The sequence below is a fragment of the Manis javanica genome, chromosome 7 (genome assembly GCF_040802235.1).
Source record: "Manis javanica isolate MJ-LG chromosome 7, MJ_LKY, whole genome shotgun sequence".
In the NCBI taxonomy this organism is placed as follows: domain Eukaryota; kingdom Metazoa; phylum Chordata; class Mammalia; order Pholidota; family Manidae; genus Manis; species Manis javanica.
In genome coordinates this window covers 27,945,081-27,960,903 of record NC_133162.1, presented here as the reverse complement: position 1 = coordinate 27,960,903, position 15,823 = coordinate 27,945,081, and the positions used below count along the sequence as shown (strand labels likewise).

The 15,823-nt window shown below is 52.0% G+C and overlaps 1 long non-coding RNA gene across 1 annotated transcript; it reads right to left on the bottom strand.

Annotated features, from left to right (window-relative positions):
* Positions 1–1,537: 1,537 nt before the first annotated feature.
* Positions 1,538–11,113, bottom strand: LOC140850367 (uncharacterized). The gene is made up of 3 exons (XR_012133079.1): positions 10,918–11,113; positions 8,862–8,918; positions 1,538–1,954 (listed from the first exon to the last, which is right to left on the bottom strand). It is a non-coding gene; the product is annotated as an uncharacterized lncRNA (long non-coding RNA).
* Positions 11,114–15,823: the final 4,710 nt, after the last annotated feature.

Genomic DNA, 15,823 nt, shown 5'->3' with positions numbered 1-15,823 from the left:
CTCCTTCTAACTTTGCACTCACTGGCTGGCTTGCTCATGGCACCTTAGCATATGCAGAATGGGTGGCTGCTCACTGCTTACCAGATGGTGCTGAGTTTGAATCCTCCCCTATTTCCCCCTCCCCAGACTAAGTCACATGGACACTGTCCTGGGGGCCAGGGAGCACAGAAGAATGAGGGAACAGAATCCTGGGGGTTTGATTTGCAGAGACCACAGGGACATGGGAGGTACCTGGGAGCCTCCCACAAAACCGTGGACACGCATGCACACCCTCTTCCCCAGTCTACCTCTGCCTTGGTCCAAGCTCTCATCTCTAACAAGGCTGCTCCACACATGTGATCTGAGATGTCCAGTTGGGTTTGGCTTTGAAAATAAACTTGGGCCACTCCCAGGGCTTTTGCCTGTCTTCTTGCCAGGAAGCCCACAGGAAATCTGCTTAGTTACTCTCCACCCCCACCCTGCCCACAGAGCATGGGGGGGTCCATGCAGGCCACAGCTAAACTTGGCCTGACAAAGGGCCAGGGTCTTGGGGCAGCAGACGCTGGGTAAGAGGGTAGCCTCTGTTTGCCCTGGGCAGAGAGGTGCAGGTGGTCAGCCCAGACCAATGGTTCTTCAGACCCTTACTCTGTGCCTGGCTAGAAGTCCCAGGTCCCGGAGCAAACATCTAAATCTCCCATCCTTGGGCTCTGTCATCCCTGGGGACCCCAGAGCCCCTTGACACTACGACCAGAGCCTTATTCAGTGAACGTCACTGAGAGTTGTCTAACAGCAGCACACTTCCTTTTATCAAGCCTTCACTAGGATGTTCTGGGTATGTGACCCTGTAACCTCAGCAGTGGGTGTTATCCCAGTTCCACAGATGCCCAAAAGACCAAGTAATTTTCCAGTCACACAACTAGAAAAGGCACAGCTGGGCTGAGAGTCATTCTGTTGTGTCTGCTTCCACCTGCCAAGCCCAGGTTCTTTCCACTGTGCTGGTGCTGCAGGGCCCAGAGATGAGTGCAGCCGGATTCTCAGCAGGAAAAACACCATAGCCCCTGTGGGGAGGCAACAGGCCATGAAAATGCAGAGGAAGAGTTTCTTTTCTGTTCTTTGGGGACCCCTTGTCTATAGACTGTCCCTGTGCCCACCTGATGGGGAGATCTGGGTGTGCAAGCCCTTGGTTCCATGTCTACCTCCTTCCAGACAGAATTCCCACAGCAAACCGGGAGCACTGCGAGCCTGTGTCCAGCACCACAAAGTGTTCATCCACCCCCCTTCAGCTCTATCATCCACTTGCCCCCACCCAGGGCTGGCTCAGTGGCCTCCACAGAAGGGGCACCCAGGACCCATTTCTCAGCAGCCCTGTAGGCCCCCTGGGACAGCAGTTCTCAAATGTGGTCCCCAACTCAACAGTACCAGCATCTTGGGAACTTGCTGGACATGCAAATTTTCACATGCAATCTCAGACCTGATCATCAGAAACTCCAGGGCTGCGGCCCAACACCTGTGTGTTTAATGAGCCCACCAGGTGGTTCTAATGCTCACTGAAGTCTGCGATCCACCCCTGCCCAAGCCAGACAGGCTTCCAGGGAGGAGGAGGTGGGTTTCCCACAGTGTCGCTGCAGCCCAGATTCTGGAGCTTGCTGAAGGTTTGTCCCACACCCAGCCTGTCGGATGCCATTAGCTCTGCTCATTACAACAGCAAAAAGCAGCCCGGGCCCTGGCGTCATCTTCAGAGCTAAAAGGAGCAGCTGATGTGTTTCCTTATGAAATGGAAAAAAGGAGGTGGGTCCGTGGCACTTGTAGTTCTGGCCCCATGGGGTTGCTGTGTCCCTTTCCCACTGCTTAGGTTCTGGGCGCTCTGAGAAAGAAGGGGCCAAGGGGGACCAAACTGTTGATAAGTTTGGGCTGAAGCCCGACTGTGCACTTGGCCTGGAGCTGGAGTTTCACAGTCCCAGCTAACGCGGTATAGCTGTTTGGGGAAATAAAAACAGACATTTAAGAAAGTCGGAGTTTAGAGCTGTACTAGTCTAAGCCCCGTGTTTTACAGATGAGGAAACAGGCCTAAAAAGAAGACACACTTGACTGGGAGGGTGGGTGGAAGCTATCCTGGAGGCCGGGACATGACCTGTGGACCCCCTCAGGGACTCCCACCCAGACGGAAGAGGAGTGGGGAAAGGTAAGCCATTTTCATCAGTAGTGGCGTTCACATTTACGAAGCTAAGTTCTCTGTGTGTGTTTTGCCATTTAATTTTCAGAACATCAGTTCGGCATTTGCAATATCCCTACCTTGTAAGGAGACTGCTGAGGAAGTCCACTGGGTGGCTTCTCAAACTCCCTGTCTGCAGTGAGTGGGTTCCCCTCCCTCTGCTCTGCCAGGGGATGAGTGAGCCCTGCCAAGTCGTCCTGCCTGGTGGCACCTCCCAGGCACCACTGCCCGAAGTGTCCACCAAAACCATTCAGGTCTGCTGTCCTCCAAGCTTTCTAGCCTTGGAGAAGCAGGACTATAAGAATGCAGAGTATGAGTCTGACCCTGAATCTTGGTGTTGGAGTTTGGGCCCCATGGACAGTCTGTCTGAAGCCCCAGTGAGGCCCTTCTCCCATGGTCTGGCCTATCTTGCCTCATCCCCCATTCCACGCTTCTCGGTAGTGGAGACCGTGGCCCGCCCTGGAGTCGGGCCAGCTTTCCCGCCCATCGTCATTCAGGTCCAGCGCCAAGGCCCCTCCTCTGGGGAGCCTGCCCCTTGCCTGAACTCCTGCAGCTCAGGCCACCTTCCTGCTCTTTACTGTGTCAGGTCACCCACCAGTCCCTGCCTTTGCCGTTCCGGTTCCAGGGAGCTACAGAGGCTGAACATCTTCCTGCCTCCTCCAGGGCACCAGGCTTGGGGCTGGCATGCTGCAGGAGCCCATAAGTCAGCAGGAGTTGACTTAGCACCCACTTGGGTGGAGATGGCCAGCTGTGGGAGTGATGTCTCCACAAACGCCTTCCTCTTCACCTAACTCAGGGCCAGGGGACAGGCAGACTCAGCTCAAATGGTTCAGTAAGGGCAGCTCTGGACACATTACCACTCGACCTGATTGGCTCCTGCCCTTCTGGGATGGAGAATGGCCCTGCAGAGCCGGCCCACGCCCCAGCAAGGGCAAGGCCATAGTGCTACCACTGGGCATCTCTGGCTGAGGGACCCCAAACAGGGACAGGGAGGGGTCAGGGGACTATGGCAGGCCTCAGGTCTGGGGAGGAGAGGGAGGGGCAGGCAAAAAAGGAAGAGAGGAAAGAGGAAGGAAGAGGAACAACAACAAATTGAGAAAGTAGGTAGGAGGTGTGGTTCCGGGCCCCCAGCCCCTCCTGCCCTTAGCATCTCTGCAGCCGCCCCTCCCCCTGCCCAGTCACCTTCCAAACCACACTCACTGGGCAGAACCTGTCGTGGCCTCCAGCCAGGCTCACCTTCCTCAGGACTACAGTCCTCAAAGCCACTGGGTACCTTCCCATACCTCCTTTCAAGTCATGTCTCCTGGGGGCAGGAGTTGTAATACCAAATGCCAGGGAGGGGAGCACCCCTTCAGAAAACGGGCAAGGCTGCAGGGGCTGGAGATCCAACTGGTAGGGATGGGGTCAGCTGGGTCACACATGCTTAATCAAAGGGGCAGAGCCACCACATCACATGTTCTGTGCACCAAGAATAGCATCATCTTTTTTTCTATGAGAAGCCAGAAATCTAGATTATCAAAATCCCCCAATTTTACAATGTCACTGCTATTGCAAAAATTCTTTAAAAATCATATGAGCCAAATAAAACATGTCAGTGTGCCACCTACAGCCTGCAGGCCCAGTCTACGGCGCCCTCCCCATGTCTGCTCTCCAGTCCCTGCGGCTCCCCACCCCTCCAAGCATTCCTCAAGGCTGCCCTTGACCCTGGACCCTCCTCACTGGTCCTCCTCAGTGATACTGCTACTTGCTATTCCCGTTGCATCCACCTCTGAAACACCCCCACTCTGACCTGACCCTTCTCCCCAGACCCAGTCCTGACTCTGTTCCAGTGTCTCCCAATTGGTCCCAGTAGCCGCCCTCAGAATGATCATTACCAGCATTATGAGGCCTGTGTGCCAGGCCTGTGCTAGGGGCTACATGAAAGCCCTCACTGCGGCCTCTCTGGGGACTAAGAGACCTTGTAGTCTAATGGGTATTACAGCACCAGGGAGTACTCGGTACTACCGTCTAAGGTTCCAGGGATTGGGGAACCAGACCCCACTGCCCTTCCCTAACCCTGGGGAGACCCCAGACTGACTGAGCAGAGACCTGAGCTCAGCAGGACCCAGGGAGCAAGACTGGGCCCTGGTGAGGGTGGGAGGAAGGCAGAGAGAGAGCGTGCAGAGAGGAGACCCCTGCCCCACGCCCGGCCGAGGTGGAGCCTGTGGAAAAGTGCACACTGTGAGAGGAGTGGCCTCCTCACTAAGGTGAGGTCCTGCAGCTCTGCTGTCACATGGCCACACTGGCCAGATTCACAGAGCACATCCGGTCACACCCCTGAAGGCATTAAATTTCCCCAGGCTCACTCTTGGAAGACGGAGTTTCCAAAATGTCACCAGAATACCAACCCTGTACCCTGGGGTGGGGTCATACAGCTGGCCAGCCCAGATGCAGGAAGGACAGAGGCCAGGACTCTACCAGCGGGGGTGGGAGAGCCTACACCCTTCCTGTCCCAGATCCTCCATCAGCAGCTCATGCATGTGCCTTGACAAGCAAGGGATGGAGAAGGCAGGGAAGCCATCAATATCCCAGGAGGGACACAGCGTCCTTCTGTCCATGATGCCTGACTTCCCCACTGCAGAGGCCCTGACCTGCAGGGCGTCGAGGGAAATCAGTGTCCTGGGACAGAGAGATAGACATACTGAGGCCTGGTGTTGCAGAGGCTAAGGGACGACAAGGAGGCCTGAGCTCACAGAGACAAGGAAGGGCTCCCCTGAAAGCCCTGAGTCCAGGCCTACATCCCCTTTTCTCTCATTATTCTCCCTGGGCACCTCAAATGCAACCGTGACTGCACGGGTAAGTCCATGTGCTAATACCCAGGCCCTCTGAATGTGACCTTATTTGGAAGGAAGCATCTTTACAGATGTAATTAAATTGAGGACCTTGAGATGAGCTCAGCTGGCATTACCCAATGGGCCCTTAATCCAAGTATCCTTATAGAGAGACAGAAAAGGAAAAAATGGCAGAGAGGAGAAGGCGAGAGAAGTCGCAAGCAGAGGCTGGAGCAATACTGCCACAGCCCAGGGATGGCTGGAGCCCCGGGAAGCTGGACAAGGAAAAGAAGTATTCTCCTGTAGAGCCTTAGGAGCGAGTGTGGCCCTGTGGGTACCTTGAATTCAGGCTTCTGACCTCCAGAACTTTGCGGGGAGACATTTCTATTGTGTTCTGGCAGCCCTGGCACATTAATGCAGTCTGAGAGTGAGATGCAACCTCCTGTCACCCAGATTCCCCCATCTGACTGTCCCATTTCTGCCTGGCATTGGCAGTCTCTGCAGCCTGGGGTTCCATACTGACCGGGCTCCCCATCCTACTGGCAGTGTCGTGGGCCTTTGGAATCAGCTCCTCTGAGCACTCATAATTCCCGGCCACCGCAGGTAGCCTCCTCGGCCCTGGAGGTCTCCCTTCCCCATTTTAGTGGGTTTCTGTTTCCAAGGGACTTAGGTTAGAGCCTTAAGCCTGACGTTCAAGGCCTGGCCCGAGCAAGCCACAGGGGCCTCCTCAGTTCCCTTCCCACCTGCCTGGCCACTTCAGATTATCAAGCGTTCCCTGAACCCCTCATATACTCCCCCACCATGTCATACCTCACATCTCTGAAGCCAACACCCTACACCCAGGGGTCCTCACAGGGAGCACAAGAGCCTTCCCGACCCTTCCCCAACCCCCAACTCCTGAGACAAATGCTTCTTTCTTGAAAGGGGCAGAAGAACAAAGGGAGGGAGATGGCATATTTACTAAGCCCCTCTGAGTGCAGCATCTGGGGCCTTGTGCAGATGTGTCTCCAGACACAGTAGGCACCCTACAAAGGCTTACCCACTTCCCCATCCTTAGCTGCCGCACCTGCACAGCAGCCCAAGGCGTGGAGGCCGAGCAGAAGCTTGAGGTCCCATCAGTAGGCAGAGAGCTGAGGAGCCACACGCACTTCTCGGTGCCCCTCCAGACCCACCAGCCCCCGGGCCCCCGTCCTGCCCCTTCATCATAGTCAGCTGCCTGGGTCTGCTCTCACCCCACTGCCTTCCTGGGCAGTGAGCTCCTCCAGGGCCAGGGCGGGCTTGTCTGTCACGACATCCCCAAAGCGTCTGATGGAGACCAAAAGCAGGGCTGCCTGCTCATTGCAGTGAGGCCCCATCAGCGCTTATATCCTGCAGTCCGGAGACTGGTTCTCAAAATAAGGCCTTTACAAATGCCCTTCGTTCTCAGGAAGGATGTGTTTCCTGCAGCAAGTGTGCATCAGGGAGCCTCCCGTGACTCTGAGAGATTCCCACCTTGGGTTTCTAGACATGAAATCACGGGAGCATGTTAACGATACAAATGCAGCCTAACCATTTCCCACAGTGAAGCAGCCCTCACATACAGTCTGATGTTGGCTTGGCTTGAGCTAGTATTTCTCGTAATTTCCAGCAGCCCCAGGCTCCATCTCACCCTCAGAGCACCGGCAAGGAGGGAACATTAACATCCATCTCAGGGCAGGGGTACCAGGACTCCCCAAACTTGTCCCCATTCTTGCCCTACCACTGTGTTCTCTGACCCCTGCCTCCACGCAGAGTAGCAAATGCCAAGAACAGCCACACTTTCACTGTGGGGAGGAGAGGGCAGGAGGAAAGCAGGCTCCAGACAACAGCAAAAAGGGGCTTCATGGGGAGGGACTGGAGAGGGTGGAGTAGGAACCAGAGAGTAAATACAAAGGGAAACAAAGTGGAGACAAAGCCCTCCCTTGGCCACCTGCTTCCCCTCTCACAGATGAGCTGGGGATGGAGGGAATTAAACAGACTGCTGGCACCACCTTTCCTGTGACCCCTAGATGGGAACAAAGAGACCAGCTCAGAAAGTCAACCTGGCCTCTCAGGCACAGGGAGGATGGCCCCCAGGGCTTTTCCACAGCCACAGCAAAAGGCCAGTTTCCCCACCGGCCCTCCCCACCCCACTGCCACCCCACTGCCCACCCCCTGCCTCTTACTCATGTCCTGGCTTAGAGGGATGCTAGCCCCTAAACAGTGCAATCCTAGGCTCTCTCCCACTGTGGTCCCCTGAGGCTTGGGCAGTACCTGACACAAAGGCTGGGCCCCAGCTGGGCTGGGGAGAGGGGGAGAGGGGTGGGGAGGAAGGGAAGCCCTCTGGGCCTCACACACACACACACACACACACACACACACACTCACTCACTCACTCACTCACTCACTCACTCACTCACATACTCATGTTCTATGCCTGCAAAGATCTAAAAACCCTTTCATCTTAATAAAGGCGGACAGCAAGAGACACAAAGGCAAGAGGGAGGCCAACCCAGCTGTAAAAAACATCAGGGTTTGTGGCTGGCTTCTCTGCTTGTGCTCTGGGCTGCTTGGGCCGCACAACAGAGCCAGGCGTCAGCCTGCACTCCCACACCAGGGTCTCATTGGTCAGAGCGAACCAGTTCTCTTTCTCCTTGGAAAGCAGAGCACCTAGACACAAGGCCAGGAACAGTCAGCAAAAGTACCCCCAGGATCATCCATGAATGCAGTCACACTTCCTGTGACTGCACAAAATAACAACCTACAATCACAAGGTTTTCCAGCCACAGGGGTGGAGTGATGCCTGTGCTCTGCCGAGGCTGCACCCGGCACACAGGAGGTGTCCCTAAACTACAGGTACATGTGAGTGAGTCTGGGCAGCAAGCAGCCCTGCCTGCCACCAAGTTCCAAGTTGCAGGATATAACTCCTGCTCCAAAGCCACCCAGAAGGAAACAGCCCAAAGGTCTTCTGCTCAGAAGAGCTTAACACTTTGCAGAGGCTTAGCATACAGCAGGGAAGGAATGGGCCAAACTCTGCAATCAGAAGGCCTGAGTCTGAATCCTGACTGTCGCACTTGTGACAACAGTACCTACTTGATGGCATGGTAGTTGCATGGCCGTGCTCTGTACAGGATGTGACTGACATTGGTATTAGTGACAAGGGCAGGTCTCTTTGATTTGTTAAATCCTGTTTGGGAACATCGCAGGGACTCCTCTGGGAAGAAGAGGCGACCAACATCCCTGCCCAGGTCCAGAAGCCCAGGGCTGTTGCTAAATTGCCTCCTCCACCTGCCCATTTCCTCCTAAAGGCTCCAGGGGCTGCCACAGAGGGAAGCAGGAAACGTGGCACCTGGGACGCTCACAGCTCCCTCCCTCCCATCTGGCAGCATCCACACTGACAGCTCCACAATTTCTGAGCACCTAGAAGGAGGAACCAGTGTTCATCTCTGATGCCTGGCATTAAAGATGCAGGCACTCCAAGAATACTTGCTGAATGAATGAATTAATGGAGTCAGGACTGGGAAAAGAACCTCACCTCATTGCTTTTACTCCCAGGAGCAGGAATTTGAAATGGAAATGAAATGGAATTCTTAGATTATGTAACTTCTAAGCGTTTTTTTTTTTCCTGGGAGGCATGCAGAAGTCAGACAAAGTGCTTACAGTGGTTGAGTTCCTTGGGATATGTGAGCAAAAAACCCTCCCAGACACAGCCCTTGGCCACTTTAGGTCTGGAGGGCCTTCATCTATCTGCAGGGTGACTTACTAGCAATGTTACCAACTAAATGACCTGGGAATGAACCCTGACAGAAGTTTATCTGACTCTCCGCCCCACCCCCCCTCCTGCCTCTCCTCTTGACACCTACCTTTTTTCCTTGAGAGTCTTACACAATCTGAAGATCAATGGAGGATTACAGGGCAAACTAAGAGAAGCAGCAGAGAAGCAATTGGTAGAGTGATGAGCAATTCTCTCTTTCTGGAGAAAACCAGGCAAGTCGCATGGCCCCAGCACCCCATGGGTCTCTCTTTCTGGAGAAAACCAGGCAAGTCGCATGGCCCCAGCACCCCCCATGGGAGGGTTTAGTAAATAGCAAACAATGCACCTCATTTATTGAGATTTAAGCATTGTGCAAAATGCTTTACACGTATCATCCTTAAAGTAAACCTCTGAAAGAGGCACTGTCCTCATTTTACAGATAAGGAAACTGAGTCACAGAGCAGTTGAGGCCACTTACTCAACATCACAGAGCCAGGATTTGAACCCAGGACTGTCCAACTTTCAAGCCTTTGGTCTTGCCATGATGCTGCGCTCAGTGACCTGGTATCTGTGAAACAGCAGACGTGTATCTATGGACTTTCCTGGTATTGCTTAGGGAAAGGTGGGTGACAATTTAGGAGAAATATGGGCATGAATCAGGGAATGAGGTTTGAACTTGAGGCTCCTTCTGCCCAGAGGTTCTGGGAGTACGACCTGGAATATCTGAGATGGCTTTTTAGCCGACAGGACGGGGCAGCCTTCTCTGCAGTGGATTAGAGAAAGGGAGTGAGGGGTCTTCTGATACTGGCCGGTGCATTTTGGGGTGAGGCTTCAGGGAGGATATGGTATGGATGCCCTGGGAGCATCTGGGGTGGCACACAGTAGCGGGGCCAAGGCATCCCCACTCTCTCCCTTTCCAGCACACACATGCAGTCCTGCCTCCTCGGTGACCCTGGAACAAATCTCAGCAAAGGACCTTTTCATGAACTTCAGGCAGGTCCCCTAACTGCTAGTAAGAAGCCTACTGAAGCAGGTTCCCAGGAGAACAGTTTGTTAGGAGCATGTGGTTTTGCACCAACAAGCAGGGCCAAAATGATGACACCTTCCCTTTGGTTTGAGGCAGGCTGGTAGGAGACTGTCCTGTGTCTGGTGCAGGGAAATGACCTGGAAGAAAGCAGGAGCAGCCCAGGAGAGCGTCAAAGCTGAGCCCTCCTTCCACTGTGTTATTGACCGGGAAGTGAGACATTTGAGAATTATGGGCTTTGTGTTTTTTCTAGAGACTTCCACCTGAGGGTCTCAAAGCAGACTGAATATTATCAGATACTGGCTGTTAATAAACCCAGTAAACAGAAGGGAATCTGAGCTCCACCTCCTGATATCACAGACTGAGTCCAGCACGAGGGCACCTGGCGGGAGTGACGGCTGCCCGTTGTCCGCTCACCTCTGACACTCAGACGGGGGGTTCTCGTCTTTGGTGGGACACAGTTGACACCCTTGGTTGTCCTCTCTACCACCACTCCCCAGACCTCGAGCATATGTCAAACACCTCCGAATTACTGCATGAACTACCTGGGAGGAAGGGATCCTTCAGGTTTAATTTAACCCACCTAGATGTCTAGGAGCCTGCTAGAGCTGCTCTGAGACCCTGCTTCCATTTCCAGCTGGCGCCTACTCTTGGGGCAGTGGATTCCAGGCATTCCGTCTCTTGGTGTGCATTCACAACCCCATGAGGCCACCAGATCGCTACCACAGCACCTTGCACATCATAGGTGCACAATAAAAACTTGCTTCATTACAGAATGAAGGCTCTCTTTGACCCCCTGAACCTCCCCACCCATCCAGTAAGGACATGAGCATCCTTGTCTCACTTTCCTTTGGGGGTGAGGGTGAAAAAGGGAAAGCCCCTTTTCTAATATCCCCGTCACGGCTCCAGACTGCTCTTCCCCTACTCCCGTCACATTCAGGCTGTAGAAAGGAGGCTCAGAGCCATGGAAGTTGCCAGAGGCCCTGGAAGGAGCTGTGCTTTGTTCCAGGTTGCAGCTCAGAGAACTAAACAAGGCTGCAGCTGTCTGCACTGCTCTGTACTGTATTCCCTGCGGCCGACCCCAAGGCCTGAAGACCCTCCATTTGCCCTCTTTCCCTTGCCCACTCTCTGCCAGACACACCTGTGGTACTCCTCCTGTGCACCTTCCCTTCAGTAGGCGTCTTACAGTTGGGGTGCTTCTTGTTCCTCCCTGTCTACCTTGAGGTGAAGGGTGGTTCTGGTTCCTCCCTGTCTACCTTGAGGTGAAGGGTGCTTCTTGTTCCTCTCTGTCTACGTTGAGGTGAAGGGGTTGCCTTGGCAACAGTGATGTCTCTTGTGAGGTGCTTGCATTCCACTGATGTCACAGAGTAGGCCACACAGATGGAGGGGGGATGCACGTTCTACAGGAAATATTCACAGACCCCCAAAGCGCTGAGGAGGATCCTGCAGACCTCTCGGGCACTCCAAAATGACCCTCCTTCCTCTTCTAGAAAACCTTCCCACCTCTCTGCCCCTCTGGCTGCCTGTGCAGGACATGCATCAAACCTGACTTTCCTTTCCAAGAGTTCGCCAAAAAGTCAGGACAAGCAGCTTTGTCCTCCACTCTGAACAAACCAAGCGCAAGAGAACCAATAACTCCTTCCTTCTCACCATCTGGGGCAGTCTGGCTCCCCAGTGCCTTGCCCTTTACCCAAGCTTTAGAGGAGGGAGCAGTGGCACTGATGGGGAAGTTGGGGGCCCAATTCAGTAGAGAATATAGATCCTTCATTGACCACTGTTGTCTTGCAAATTAATAAACTAGCATTCTGTTTTCAATAAACCACTTCTGGGAACTTGTTGAGGTGACTCAGTAGCCCAAGTCCAAACTATCCTGAAATTACTGGAGGTAAAGTTTCTCTGAGTGGGCATTTTAATGAATATATTTAGATTCAGCTAACTTCTGTTGAGCAGCCATTATGTGTTATGTATCTTTTTTGGGACTTATATCCTTTCTTCTCCACATTGTTATCAGCTTTAGCAGCTAAGATGAGTCAGGCTGTAGACTTTTTAGGTTCTTCATCCCTAGTAGCTGGTCACTGGGCAAATAATTTCATTTTTCTAAGGTTGTTTTCTGTTTTGTAAACCAGTAATCATACTAGCTGCCTAAGTGAGTAGTTTGGGAATCAAATAAGGTAATCCATGGAAATCAGTCAGTGTGTGTGAGACATATACTTTTCTTTCCTTCTTTACCTGTCAAATCCTACAAAATCCATTTATTTACAAGCAGTTCCTCTTTCACTTAAATCCTGAAAAAATTGAAATTATCCTTCCACCTGCTTAATTTTAGGACCTCAGCTGATCAGGGTCAGAGCAAAGGCCAGCTATCTCTTTTATCTCACGTAGATGGAAATGCTACCCAAGCGGCTCCTGTATTGCTAGGCCTTGGCAATGTGACCTTAGAAACTGAAAGGGTTTTCTCTGAAATTTATGCTGGGGGTTGGAGAGAGCTCACAAATTTGTCTTTGCATCTAAGTATCTTGTTTCATCACCAATTTTTCAGAGCCAGAACTAGGGTGAGGCAAGTGAGGCACTCACTTCAGGACAGGGCAAGAGGTCAACACGGACAAGTTTTTCTTAACTGCTCTATCATGTAGAAGTGTGGCCTTATTAAGAAAAACGAAAACAAAACAAAACCTTTCTCATTTTACAAACGTCTTAGAAATACAGGAGGGAGGACTTAGAATGGGAAAGAACATATTAGCATTACCCTGGTCAATTCTCATTAAACCCCCTTGAAATACGTGCTGGACTTTCAGTGCCCATTCTTAACGGATTGATGTGGAGGTGACCCCCACCGAATGCTCTACTAAAGAAGGGGTTTTCTTGCCCACTCTTCCTACTCTTTCGGCTTTCGAATAATCTGGGGTGATGCCTCTCTTGGTTAAGGTACCCTAGCAGCTCAGATCACGTTCCCCGTGCCCCCCAGAGCTCAGTGGCTCAGTAATTGAATTTGGGGCAGGAGGGCCACGCTGGAGCGCAGCTGTCTCTGGGCCCTGGCGCGGTGGCCTTGGGCGCTGGGCGCTGCGCAGAGCCCAGGAGGCGTGGCTGAGGATGCCAGCAGGACCCTGGGGAAAGGTGAGTCCTGCGGACTGCGGCCTGCGGGTGGGGGGCGCCGCCAGGCGGGGGAATGTTGGCTCTGGAGAGGGTGGGCCGGCCTAGGTTCCCTTACCTGCACGGCGGGGAGGAACTTGATGGGTTCCTCCGCCCAAAAGCCACCGGCGAAAGTGACGTCTCTGAGCCTCGGGAAGCGAAGCGCGCGCAGCCGGCTTTGGGTCCCGGAAGGCTGGTCAGCCTATTCAGCCACTGGGCTACATCCCTCCCTCTCTCCTCCCCCGCAGGACGCATACCCCCAGGGCTGGTGCCAGAGGGCCTGATCCGCAGCTACAGCACGAGGTTCTGCTCCTACACGCACAGGACGCGCCTTGTCCTCGGGGCCAAAGGCATCAGGTGAGAAGCAGGGGGCCAAGTGACCCACAGGGGCCGTTTAAAATTAGGGGCACCCTGCTCAGATTCCAAAGGGCTCTCTGTTGCTTTCTTCTGAGGCAAAGCCAATAAATGGTTAGCAAAGTGTTCTTTAGCGGCCTTCCTGAGAGAGAGCTTTTTCTTAGAGTTGTGTCTGTGCATTAAACTTTTAGGACAACTCAGCATAAACTGAATGATGGTGCTGGTGAGTGGGTTTGGGTTCCCCACCCCATCCCAGCATTTTCTTATTTGTTGATGACTTTCCTCATACCCAGCCCCACCTCTACACTCACCCCCACCTCACGAACCCCCCACTCCCAATTGTAAGGTTTTGAGGTTAAGGACTTTTGTCTCTTTTACTCATGGTCTAGAAGAGGGCCTGGCACATAGTGAGTGCTTAAAAATATTTTTTTAATGAACAAATAGTTCCAAACAATGAAATAAAAGGGACTGCTATTGTCAGGTAGCTGCGTCTGGGGAGGTCGCTCCCTGAACACTAGGTGAAACCTCAACCCAGGTGGGGGAGAGGTCTCGGCTCTGACGAAGAAAGACTTCTCGAGCAGGCCAGAGGAGTGTCGGTAAGGAAGGAATTATTAAAGCGAGAGTTAGCAGCAAATGACAGCAGCTGTGTTGGCAGCAGAGCGCAAGGAAGAGCAGAGGGAGGGAAGGGAAGCTCATTGCATTCCTGCTTCTCATAGGGCAGATCCCTTGCCCACTCCTGAAGCCAGGGTCCTCTTGAATCTGCACCGCGTGGGAACTAAGCTCCTTTCACCCCAGGATATGGGGGAGCCGCAGAGCACTGGATGGAGTGAGATTATCTTCTGAGAACTTCCCAAAGGCAAAGAAAGAAGATTGGGGGCAGGCTGCTAAAGAGCGTGATTGTACAGCTGCAGTCGGTCCTGATCATCCAGTGATGGGAACTTGCCGGCCCAAATCAGAGATCTCAGCAGCCCTTCCCTACTTGTCTGAAGTAGGACAGGGAGAGAAGACTAGTGCTTAAGTCTAGAAAATTAAATGAAGTAGTGATACAAGAAAGACATTTACCACTGGAAGACCACAGAAACAAAATGCAGCAAGTTGAGCAGCAAGAAGTCTTTATTTAGGGCAAAGTACACACTTGAAGAAAGGGGATTATGGCCAACCTCGGAGAGGAGGTGCGGTTAAAGGCTTAGGATACTGTGTTTTATGGTTTTCAAAAATGGGGCAAAGGGCTGGAGTGGGGTGAGGGGTAGGCTTTACATGTTGCCTCATGATGTCTGTCTCTGGTGAGAGACATCATGTCACTAGCCAGTCTGTCCTCTAGATATTCTGTCAGCTTAACTTAACACAAGGAATTTCTCGATCATGTTCTCCAAGATAGTGGTTACCCTCAAGCAGTGGAAACATATCATTCAGGACTGCTTGCCCTGCCTTAAGATAGGGTAAGTTATTGGCCGATTACCAGAAAATATGTTAGGAATCTTACCTCCTACCTCCCTGGTTTTTAAAATGGAATCTTGGCCTTAAGATGGAGTCCCTGCTGTTCTTACTATGCTACTTATATCTGAGCATTTTCATCATAGGCAGGAAAATTAATCATGATGCTTGTTCCATGTCTCTGCCCTACCTCACTATCAAGAGGTGCCTTGAAGGTTCTGACATAGAAATGGGTATATATCCTTGCAGAAGGAATTTTGCAAGACCAGCTCCTGCAGGGCGTTCTGGATTTGGAAGGTAGAGCAACTTCCCTGGAATGGGGACTGTGTAATGCCGCTGGCCTCAAAGCCAGTGGGTTGAGAACGGGTTACTCCAGAGTTTCGGCTCTTGTCTCGGCGAGTCCATCATCAGGGCATAACTTCAGAGTTTCAGATTCATGTCAGAGAAATACAGAGACATTTTAAATAAAATTATGTAATTCTGTTGTGTGATGTATATAGCATGTATGCCCAGATTCTTCCCTCTGGCTCAATTCTAGTTGGCCCTAATGTTCTCTATTTGAAATAACAATCGCTTGATGTTTTACCCAGAATGACAAATTGGCAGCTTAGGAATTAATGTAAATATTTCTTTAGGGCAGAGTTTTTCAATGCTTTCACTCTTGACATTTTGGGCTAGATAATTCTTTATTATGTGTTGGGGGGTGGGGAGGTTGTTCTGAATCTTACTGGATATTTAGCAGTATCCCTGGTGTCTACCCATTAGGTGGTAGTTGAATCCCCTCTTCCTCCAGTTATCACAACCAAAAACATTATATCTCCAGACATTGTTATGTGTCCCTGGTGAATGGGACAAGATCACTCTTGGTTGAGAACCACTTTAGAATTTAAGACAATCACCTGAGCAAAGGATATACACACTTATTTTCTTTAACCTTTTTTAAACATATGTGAGCACCTCAATAAACTTTGTAGGCTTGAACCTCTAATAATAATTAAGAAGAAGAATTAAACAGTTATTGCCCGCTTATATACTAGGTACTGTCCTAAGCACTTTATAAGTATTCACTTATTTGATCTTCACAACATGCCAAGAGGTGGATATAACTATTAGCCCCATTTTACAGTTAA